Consider the following 11,955-nt stretch of genomic DNA (forward strand, 5'->3'; position numbering starts at 1 on the left):
TCGTTTCAGCTGGGAAACATGGAGAGATGGGGGGGAAGTTTCACAAACACAAACAACTGTCTCCCCGTGACACCGAATCACTTCGCATGAAATCCACAACCACTTAAAGGAAATTACGTCAGATGTAAAAACCGGCGTGTTGCATCTTCAGATTTGGGTTGAGAATGCAGATTGAGTCGGTGCAAGTCCAAAAGCAGGGGTGCTTGGGTTGACCTCAGAGGAGTGTGTTGTAGCTCTGAAGCTCTCTGCTGCCCTCTGTTGGTGGCACTACTCTTCACCGTGCAGGTATGGACATATGGCAGCTATATCGCCAAATAACAGGTGTGCAAATTATTCTTTCCTCTTGTTCTCCCCCCTTTTGTCAGATTTCCTTCTGGAACAGAGCAGACTGGGTTAATTTCCCCTGTTGCTGTCACACACAGGTCGTTAGCACGGCCCGCAGGAAACTATTGTTCCACCATAATAGACCGCAATCAGAGGTGAGCTCTGATAACGCCGGCTGTCACCTGATGCACCGTCTGTTTGCTTCTCTCATTCTGTGCTGTTGCTGCTGCTGTCGCTTTTTTCCCCCTTCTTTCAGCACAGTACCTTACAAAAGTATTCATTTCCTTTGACTGTTTTCATTTTGTAACATTAAAGCCACAAAGCGAGATGTATTTTACAGAGAAATTTGGTGACAGACCTCCCAAAAGAAGTAGCCCCGTAATTTAGAAGTGGAAGGAAAAGGATAAATGGATGTCTTTTTTTTTTCTTTTTTTTTGGTACAAAAAAATAATCGGAAATTTGTGGTGTGTGTTTGGATTCAAACCTTCACAAGTACTTGACTTGAGTACTAGCAGTCAGTCTTTTGGAATACGTCTCTATCAACTTTGCGTAACTATAGATGGAGTGTTTTGCCCATTCTTTGTGAAACAGCTTAAGCTCAGTCATTTTTGGTGGGAAGCATGCTAAAACATCCATTTTCAAGTCTTGCCACAGATTTCTCAATTGGACGTAGTTCTGAGCGTTGACTGGGCCGTTCTAAAACAAAAGTATGTCTCCATCTTTACCCTCCTGTTGTAGTTATTGCTGTATTTTAGGGTTAATTAAAGTCTTTTGCAGCATCTTGCAGGGTTTCTTCCAGGGTTTTATTGTGTTTAGAATCCTCCATATTCCCATCAACTTTGATCAGTTGTTTTGCCAAAGAAAACCGCAAACACCATGGCTGTCTGTTTTTCAATGACACTGCCGTTTGCCAGTCTTCCAAAAACTTGAAAATTGTAGAGTCCTACTAGCTGTCAACAAATCGCCCCCCCTTAGCTGTGGATCTCTGGAGCTCCTCCAGAGTTACCATGGGTCTGGTTGTTGCTTCATCGATTGGTGCTTTCCTTGGTGGATAACCATGTCTTGGGTGGGCGCCATATTTTTTCAATTTTTTTCCATGATGAACTGAACAGTGCTCTATAAGAACTTAAAGGGTGGGATATTGTTTTATGACCTTATGCTGTTGTAAGCTCATCAACAACTTTTTATCTGATCCGTTGTCTGTTTGTCACTATGGTTCTCTAACAAACTTCAGAGGCCTTTAGAGAAAAGGTGGATTAATGCTCAGTGTCAAATTAAACTTAGGAGGACTCAAGTACAAAACTGGTAACTTCTATAAACAACTGGTTCTTTTCAGCAAATGGACACCACACTTTTTATGTTTTTATTTGAACAAAAAGAAAAGAAACATAATCGTTTTCCTTATAACATTTGTCCTTCCGCTTCACACTTACGTGCTACACTGTGAATGTAATGTGAAGAAAATATGGAAAACTTCAAGGGTCATGCTGTCACAGTTTAGCTGATGTCTTTCTTTGTTTCTTCCATTCTCTTTTTATATATATTAAACACATTTGTACTGTTTATACTTTTTTCATTTATACTCTTAGCCAGTAAATTAGGTGTGACGTATCTGGGTTGCGATCACCGTCATGCAGTTGTTAATGTTTCTGTGCAGCACTTGGTCTTAAATGCTTATGAAATACAGACACAACCAACAATCCTCTCTTGCCTATTTGTGGTTGTTGTTGTTGTTTTATAGCGATGAGGACTGTAGTTTTTTTTTTTTTTCCTTTTCTCCATATAAACTTCAAACTTATCTCATTGCGTTTGCTTTTAAAAAAAAAAAACAAACAAAAAAAAGCACTTTTTTCTCAGTGTCCAAAATGGCTTTTCTAGAAATCCTGTATTGGCCACAACGGGGTTTCCAGGACCTGCGGTAATTACTCTTGTTAAAGACCTTTTCAGTGCAAAACCACAATACAGCGCCGTAATGTTGATTTTGATTGACAGCATAGGTGATGTGTAAAAAAAAAGAAAAAAATGAATATTTACAGTATCAGTATTAGTCATGGTGAAAATTCCAGTCACATCAACATACATACGCTAAAACCGCCCTTGATCTATAAACAGACTGCGAATGAGGGGCCTTGATTGGCTGAGGGAATGACTGACAGCTGAACGAGTGGAACCTTTGAATGTGAAACTCAAAGGAAAGATGGGAAGCGTGTTTGTGCTGGTCCCATGGGAGGAAAAGCCTAGGTTTTACACACACCGCACACACACACACACACACGCACACGCATGCATACTCAACACACACGTAGTGATCTTGCTCTACTTTGGGCTGTGCTCCACATGAAAGCAGCAATGCTTCCTGCTGTTCGAGATGAGCCGCATGTTGCACTGCAAAGGAACACACAGGTCTGCATGTGCATGTAGATGGACAGGTCAGTACCGAGACCCGGAGAGACCGCGTCCATCCTCGACCGTTTTTTTTTTTTTTTTTTTTGCTATCTTTTTGAGAATATTTCTATTTTACTTTTACTCCTCTTTCTTCCTCTTCTTTTTTTTTTGTTTCCAGAGACCAAACAATTTGGATTCATTCACATTTTCTAATAAAACTCAGGTGACTCAATGCACTTTAAGCTAGTTGGCAGACACTGCTTTGAAATCGTTGACGCTTACTTTAGGCATCATTTGTCACCTCTATAAAAACATAGATTGTTTAGGTTTCTTCACCGTAAAGAAATATTTAATCAGGATAAGATTAATGGTTTGAAAAACCTTCCCTGCTCGCATGTCTCTTGTGACGTCACGCAAGGCAGAAGGCGACTGATCTGAATTAATTGGAATCTATCCATTTATCTTAATTTTTTTCCTTTTTAATTGCACGTTTTCAGTCAAAATCCTCTTACGCTAATGTGAACTTGTGTGTTGCGTACAACATTTCTTAATACCAGCTGAGTATTTTAACCAGTATTGTCATTAGCCAACATACACACAAAATTGTACATTGAAAAACTTTTTATTTTCTTAATCTTTCAAAAAGAGCCAAATCCCCAGCTGCACTTTTTCTTCCTGTCATTGCACATTTTTTGTAAAAAAAAAAAAGTGCACCACTATATAGCACTATTAAAACAACCCCCCTCACCCCCCGTTTTAAATCATTCAAACAGAAATGTTTTATATGCAAATCAGAATAAATGCAACAAAACTCAAAGTTTAATTAAACCAATACTTCTTCGTGTCAGCATGTTACTGAGTCATCACTCTGTCAAAATAATATTTATTATGGAAAGCGAACGTATGGCCGTGTTCTGCAAATGAGACTCTACAAAATGTGGAAGCACTGTGCCCTTGCCTATCCCCCTGCTGAAAGTAAGTCTTAGCCAATTAACAACGCCTTCCGCGAGGTCTGCGCGCTCGCACGCAGACACACACGTGCGCGCACGCGTACGAACCTGAAACCTCGCAGCTCCTGGGACTAAACCTCATTAACTGCTCTGAGACAGACACTCTCTCTTTAATCAATCCTTTTTCTGAGACCGTGTGGACTTGGACGAGCGTTGACAATGCAGCGCGGACGCACACACATACACACACTTTTTTTTTTTTTTTTTTAGCATGAGGAGGAGAGAGTTTTCCATGCATACATACATACAATACTACATGCATACATACACCCAGTGGTCTCCCAGAGAGAGAAAAACATGGTCATTTGCCAGGGTGATTCAACTCTAAAACACCCTAATTACATCGACAATGCTACTTTGTTTTGGTGCAGGGGGAAAAAAAAAAAAGTGAATGATTTTGCATATTATTATTATGCCTCTGAAATATTAACCAACCCCGAGGGAGTTTATCTGCTCTTTTAAATATATGCAAATTACTTTATTTTGGTTTGGTTTGTTTCCAGTGACTTTTGTGAATTGTGTTTGGATAATTAAATGGGTGCGTGCAGATGTAGAATCGCAGCCAGGCACCTACATGATATGATGATCTGCCAGATTAGCATACAAATTAGGAGCCGCTGCACCTCGCCTGCTAATCGACTAACTTTTGTTTTCACTTCAACCTTGACCTATTTGAAACATCCGCCGAGTGTTTCGCCGCCGAGTGGGATTGTAAACACCGTTTCCTGGCGTTTAATTGATAAGGCTCATTTGATATTGTCCTTCATTCCACGCACTTCTCCTCTTGCACGTGTCGGACCCTTTCAATTATGACCGTTCCGCTATCTGTTCTTATTCAGACTGCTCTGCCAGGCTGATATTCCCACAATGACTTATCCCTCCCAGTCCTGACTGATTAGTGGGTACAGCATCCCTGGTTGTGTTTTTCTTTTAATTCTATCCGGAGTTGAGAAGTTTTGCTCGTTTTGCTGCTAGTTATTCATATGACATAAGCAGATCTGGTACAGTCGACATGCAGCTCGTTAACATTTTAGCTCTGTCTTACTTCACTGATTGCCTTGTGAATCCCTGATGGGTTCCGCTCCGTACATAATCATTTCCCTAACATGGGATAATTTGATTATATTACTACAACGACAGCGCAAACAAATTGGCTACGTAATTTATTGTGCCAATAATAGCAAAAACAGATGTGGTAATGATACTGTTGCTTTCCAAGCTCGCATTTATGTGAACTTGAACCAATCTGCGCATAAGCACATCCACGAACACCCACTACCGCGTCCTCAAACGTGCCAGGACATAAGTCGTAATCTTTGGCCTCGTTTTCTTAATTCTCGCACCCACACAACTCGAGATGTTTTTTGCCAAAACCCTTTAGGTCTTGTTTCATAGCTTCTCTTAGCTTTTTCCACAGTTTTCTCACTGTGTGTAGAGGTCAGCTTATGTAAGAAGGGTAAATTCTCCTTGTCTTATAACAACTACAGCATTGTGCCCTTATACAGTGCCTTTCAAAACTATTCACGCTAGACCTTTTTCATATTTCGTTACGTCTCAAAGTAGTTTATCGAGGTTTAGTGCGGCAGATCGCAAAGAAGTGGGTTGCGGAAAATAAACAACATTGTTTTCAACGTTTTCTCCAGCTAAAATCTGAAAAGTGTGTTATGCGTTTTTATTTTGTACCTTTAGCTATTGCTTTGTATCTCTACCTTTTGCTGCATTTACAGCTACGGGTCTTCTGAATATGCCTCCACCAGCTTTGCACTCTTGGAGACTCGTTTTACCAATTATTTTACGCAAGAATTGGCACAAATGTGTTCCTTGGTCTTCTAACAAACCTCTGAGGTCTTCAGAGAACAGCTGTCAGATTAGATTACACCCAGGTAGAGTCCTGTTTTTTACTAATTAGTTGAATTCTGAAGCCAATTGGTTGCACTGGGACCTCTGCTGCGTTCCAGTTACCTGGGAAGTGGGAACTCAGAGCTGGGTCAGACCCGAGGTAACAGCGCTCTAGTTAAGGAGTCTGGACGTCAACATGGCGACGTCCGTATAAACATTGTTTGCGATCGCTCTTACAAACATCATTTTAAGTTTTACTCTCCATATGCAAACACCACTTTTGTAGTTGCAGGCGCAGCTTGTCTCTTTGACTTCACTTACAATCTTACACGTGTGTCTTGTACAATAAGAAATGCTTCCACCACGTCTTGCTGCTGCTGACGCGAGGAGTGGCCATGTTGAAACGCAAAGACCGCCTTTCAAGTCGTACCTGGAGGTAGGCAGAGTTGCTCCCGGTTTCCCGGCGGGATATCCGACTTTAGAAGGGCATTCCGGTTGATTTATTTTCGACCGGGAAGTCGTAATTTTCCAGTTCCAAGTGAGAACGGGACGCAACATTTTACTGGAGAGTCAGGGTAGACGAGGGTTCTTTTGAAATCGACGGGGAGAAGGCAAATGGCAGCCAAGTAAAAATTATTTGAAAGGAGTTAAATATTTCTTACAATTGATTGTGAAATTAGTCAAATAAACTAAAAAAAAAATAAAAAATTATAAGAAACTATAAAATTCCCTGAATCTAGTACTGGAATCAGGTCTTAAATCATCCATGACAGTAGGAGTCTCCAATTCCAAAAGTCTCTTCCTACCTCACTGCGTGGGATGCATCCACTGCTGCTGCTTCCTGGCTGTTCTGGCATGTCATCCACCCTCCCCATCAGGAAGGAGGGACGTCTGCTCCACCTGCTCCACCTGCACCTCTTCTCCTTTAAGAAACCCTGCGCTCGTTGAGCTGCTTCTTCATTAGTTGTGCAGTTTCTGCAGGTGCTTCTCATCGGGTTGTAGTCCATTATCAAGAAAAACAACAACATTCACATGAAACACACACACTCACAAAAATAAAAGCACGCAGATACAAATGTCTACTGTGTGGCATCAGAATAAAGGGGATCGAATCCAAATCACTTCATATTTTTGTAAATATTAATTGCACCATGTCATGTTCTTTCTGATGCACAGTCAGGCTCTGCTTTGTCCTGGTTCTGCAACGTTTAAAATCCCATAAAAAATATAATTGAACCCTGTGGTTGTACAAAATGTGGAAAAAGTCCACTACTTTTGTAGACACAACAGAGTTGACGGAAACGGTTTACCTCTCTATTCACCGTTGTGCTGCATGCCCTCTAAAGCCCTCTGCTCTGTCCCATTTCTTCCATTGCCTCGGGTCCTTTTTGACACCCCTGGCATGTTAATGGGCCAAGCAGAGACACTGTCCTTGAGATTCTCACTTTGGCTCATTTTCATACCCCCCTAATGCACAGATTTATAACCTGTGCTGCTTCCAGCTCCAGATGTTTTGTTCTGGTTTTTTACTCTCTGTAATTGCTAATTCAATCTGGCTGTAAAGGAGCAGATGCTCCAGAGCGTATACCTGTGCGGCTCTTTGCTCCGCGTGTGCGCGCGGATGGTGCTCCATGCATAAAAAAAACGACAGGATTTAACGCAACACCTCCCCCCCCCACCCCCCGACTCATAAATATAAGCCGTCACAATTATGCCAAAACTCTCTCCTCGCTCCCCCCTAAACCCCACAACGCGTCATGGAATGACACACCAGCCTCTTTTTGACTTTTAAAGAATCGCACGCCGGCATTAACTTTCATTACACACTGCATTACCGCCACTCTTAAATCAAGCCCTCAGGTTTCATGCTTTAGCGATACTGACAAATTAACTCTGGAGGTTCAAACTGTGGTGCACGCCTTCGCACAATGTTTTATCATCCTCCGTTCCCCCCCGCCCCCACCACCACCACCCACCGTTTTTTTTTTTTTTTTTTTTTTTTGTTGGGGAAAGTGTCGATCCACTCCGCTTTAGAAAGAAAAATAAACAGACTGGTTATCCGCAGGAATGTGAATGCTACTTTAGTCCCATTAAGAACATCTGTGTGTGTGGCTTGAGATCACAGCGGTTTGTCTGTGCGACTTTGAACTTGTGTCAAGCCCACTCATTGTTTTAGCGCGCTCCATCACAACGCGCCGTGCCAGATACACTCTGTGCACTCGCAAAAATAAAAAAATAAATAAAAGACTGTCCCGTGCACACACTCGCACATTTACATGAAAAGAAAAAAACCTCCACATTAAAAGGCGCGCACCCGGCCTATCAGTCCCTCCACCCCTCTGCTCACATGCCCACACACACACTCTCCACGGTGGACCTGTCATGTGTCATGGAGACAGGGGTCAGATACTGTGTGATGTGTGTGGGGGTTATATCGCTTGGGAAAAGGACTAAAGATCTTACTGGGGTTGAGAGAGGGCCAACAATAACAGCTTGAAATATAACAGCGACCAAGGAACCCTCACACTGACAGGAGGAAAGCTGGGCCCCAGCGAGTGGCTCCACACATCAGGAACTCCTCCATGCACAGGCACAGGGACGGGTGGGATAGCTAATTCATAGCTAACGTGCAAAACAAAGAGCATTGTTTTGTAACGACCTTGTAAAAATGGCAAAAAGAGAGAGAGAGAGAGACAAATAGAGAGAGAGGGAGAGAGCTCCTAGTGTTTGGAGAGATTGAAAGCACATGTTTGCAGAGAAAGAAGGAATAGCAGGGCTGTGTGGGGCTGCAGCTTTTCTGTGCACATTCCCGAATCAAAAAGATGTTCAGACCGCATCTGCCATGGGAACATCAGCCATGTAAACACACACCCTTGACTTCTAGCGGTTGTTCTGACTGACACATACACACACTGGTTTGTGGAAGCTGGGAAAGCTGAACAAACTCGGCCGCCTTTGATCCCAGAGAAGCCAGAGTGCCACCTAGTGCTGATTAAGGTCCCAGAACAAGATTCCTTTTCACTCTCACCTTCTCAGCTCCTTCAGTCGAAAACTCATTATTACGGACAGTTTTGATCTTAGCAATCGGCGGTCAACTAATCCAGCAGGACAATGAGTGGGAGAAGGTTGCATTTCCTTGCAGGAGTAATCATCCGGGCCCTGAACCTTGTTTACATTTTGTCCAACTACAAAAAAAAAAAAAAAAGAGTTCAATGCTTTTATGAGGTTTGGTATGTAATACAGCAACGCAAAGTGGAGAAGTGGACTGAACTGGATAAATGGTTTTCAAATTTGTACTGCCAAATAATTCCCAGGAGAGCTGCATTTATTTATAATGTACACATTTCAACTATATTTTCTTTTTTTTTCTTTTTTTTTTTTACAAGTTCTGCATTTGGAGGTATCAATGTAAAGTTTCTACCCCACCCCCCCATATTATTATCGATATAAATAAAAAACTTCACAATTATACAACTACTCCGTGTTGGTCTCTGTGTTAATTTCCAATAAGATACGCATACATTTGCATTTGTGAAGTGGAATATGTGGAAAGGTCCACGAGGTATTAATACTTTTGTGAGACGCTGCAAGCTTAGATACAAATGAAGGCGGAATGGCATTATTCCAATCAAAAAAATATATCATTTGGATCTCGGGGAGTTTCTACCGCAGAAGTCTATTCCTTCTTCCTCCTGGATATGAAATGTATCCAAACTTTCCAAGTTTAACTTCATTATGTTGTTTAAGATTTCACTTCACTTCTTTCCCTTTTCACTGGATCTCAAACAAAACCTAAAAAACCCCCCATCAAACTCACCTCTATACACACACACACACACACGCGCGCGCCACCATAAATCAGCGTACACAATCCTGATCTTTAAGGACATGAATGTTTTTCAATCAAAGCTCTGATTGAATGCTTTGCCGTCCTCAGCACTCACGTACTCACAGACACACACTCGCTGTTGACAGAGAGTGTCTTGAGCAACATCATTTACCACTTAGGCCCCTCCCTTAGGACCGTGCCATCCCTAATGCGCGGCGGATTCGTTGATAGCTCTGGTTTCTGTCGAGAAGTGCACGTCAATCAACGGCTCGCGTCAACGTCACGGAGGCAAAGTGTTCCTGAAAGATCTTTTAACTGAGTGCCTCTCCATCCATCCTCTTCCAGCCAACACCCACAAAAGAAAGAAAAGAAAAAAAAACACTCACACATGCACAAACACAACCATTTCCATCTAGGCAATCACTTCTCCCAGAGTTCTTCTTTTTGGACGTGTAACAGTAATTGAGGTTTCTCCCCAGGGTACGGTGCATTCTGGGCCGTTAAGTGCTGTTTCTTGTTGTTTTTTTCCTCAGATGGCTTGTATTTTGGCTATTGTGTTGTTCCTTCCCGCTCTTCCGCCGAAGTGTAAGCAATGGGCCGTATTTACATGTATCATTAGAGAACAGAAACCCTGTCGAATGTAGGGCATCTGAGGGCTTATTTTACCCTCTGGAATACCAATCAATAAAACAAAGAGTCTTAATACTTTTTCTGCACAAATCCAGCCACAAGAGAATAAAAAAAAAAAGACAAAAAAAAAAGATAAATAAATAAAGCGACCACTGCTGGGGGATTAAACTCTTCCACTTCTAAAAGCTGGGTAGTTGATCTTATCAACAACCCAGCCAAAAGTATGTGTGTATATATATATATATATATATATATATATATATATATACAAACTAGATACTCAGTCATTCAAGGGTGCGAAGATGCCGCGCTGACCTCCCTGCTCATGACATCGGGCCTGGCTTGAACAGACTCTGTGACCTTTCTGGCCGTTGATGACGTTGTCCGTCCAGAAGAGGGAGTGATTGATCTGGATTGACACAAACAGCAAGTGCCCTGCCCGGCCTGTCACACAGCATCACTGGGTCACTGTAGCATGGCTGAATGCCGGATGAGGAGGGACGGCGTGCACACTCGGGGTGGTGACCTGCTGACTGTGATGTGGGATTACAGTCCTGGGGCGGCTGGGACATATTTGGACAAAAAAAAAAAAAAAAAATCTTTAAGAGAGGGTGTGGGGGGAAGGATGCGCGTCACTGTCTCAAGTGAAAACTGTAATCAACATACAGGCAGAGGACAATGCTGTGCGAATGCAAGAGTTTACTAGAACAGGTGGGCATGTTCACTATTTTAGGAATAATATGTTAGTGAATACATTAACCGTTTTAACATCCTGATAAAAGAAAACTATTTTCACTTTGCAAACATTTCGAATAATGTGATGGAATTCTGACAAATTATTATATTGTTGTTTTGAGATAACTGTTAAGTAATATAACGCTGATGGCATAATAATGCAAGAACACATTCTCAGAGATCAATAATGTTTAAATTCTAATGGCCATTTAACTCTGAAATTGGAAGACATTTTAAATATCCAAAAAAGAAAAAGAAAAGACAGAAACAACAAATAAAATGAATTATAAAGTCTCTGTAAACAAAGTTGTCCTTCAAAAGAAGGGATAGTTGAGACCGATGCACTAGAATGAAGACTTGTGGGCTCCAGTTTTTGGTAGAAAGTGAAAGAAAAGAGAAAAACAATAAATCGTGCAAATGGAAATTATTGAGCTCCTTTTAATTTATTATCCAATTAATTGAGTTGTTGCTTGTGGCAACAGATCTCGATGGAACCTATATATATATATATATATATATATATATATATATATATATATATATATATACTGCTCAAAAATAAAGGGAACACTTAAACAACACAATATAACTCCAAGTAAATCAAACTACTGTGAAATCAAACTGTCCACTTAGGAAGCAACACTGATTGACCCGACGAGGGTCTCCGTTGTCAATCAGTGTTGCTTCCTAAGTGGACAGTTTGATTTCACAGAAGTTTGATTTACTTGGAGTTATATTGTGTTGTTTAAGTGTTCCCTTTATTTTTTTGAGCAGTATATATATATATATACACAATACACTAAAATAAAAAAGTTTCTTGTTCTGGTATCAATTTTTCAAACAGTTTTCAAGTATCATAATTTAACTACTTCACAAAAAATAAACCCAATATTTTACATTTAACATAATTATTAAGTTGTAGTTCAATCATTTGTTTAAAGCAATTAAAAATAAATTCATTCTCTTTTACTCAACAGCTTATGTACATTTTTTTCAATTATGTTTCTCTGGATTCCTTTTCTGTGTGCTTTAGAGGTCTCTGGTTATCAAGTTTCATGCTTTGTTAAAGATTCTAAACTGGAATCTGGACTTTGACTAGACCAGACCATTCCAACATAAAGCATTGCTTATCTATCGGGTTCTGAAAGCAATCTGTTGCATTAAATTTTTTTTGTGGTATCAGAGTAAAGTAAAGATGAGGGC

Source organism: Poecilia reticulata, chromosome 10 (genome assembly GCF_904066995.2).
Source record: "Poecilia reticulata chromosome 10, P_reticulata-male-v2, whole genome shotgun sequence".
Classification (NCBI taxonomy): domain Eukaryota; kingdom Metazoa; phylum Chordata; class Actinopteri; order Cyprinodontiformes; family Poeciliidae; genus Poecilia; species Poecilia reticulata.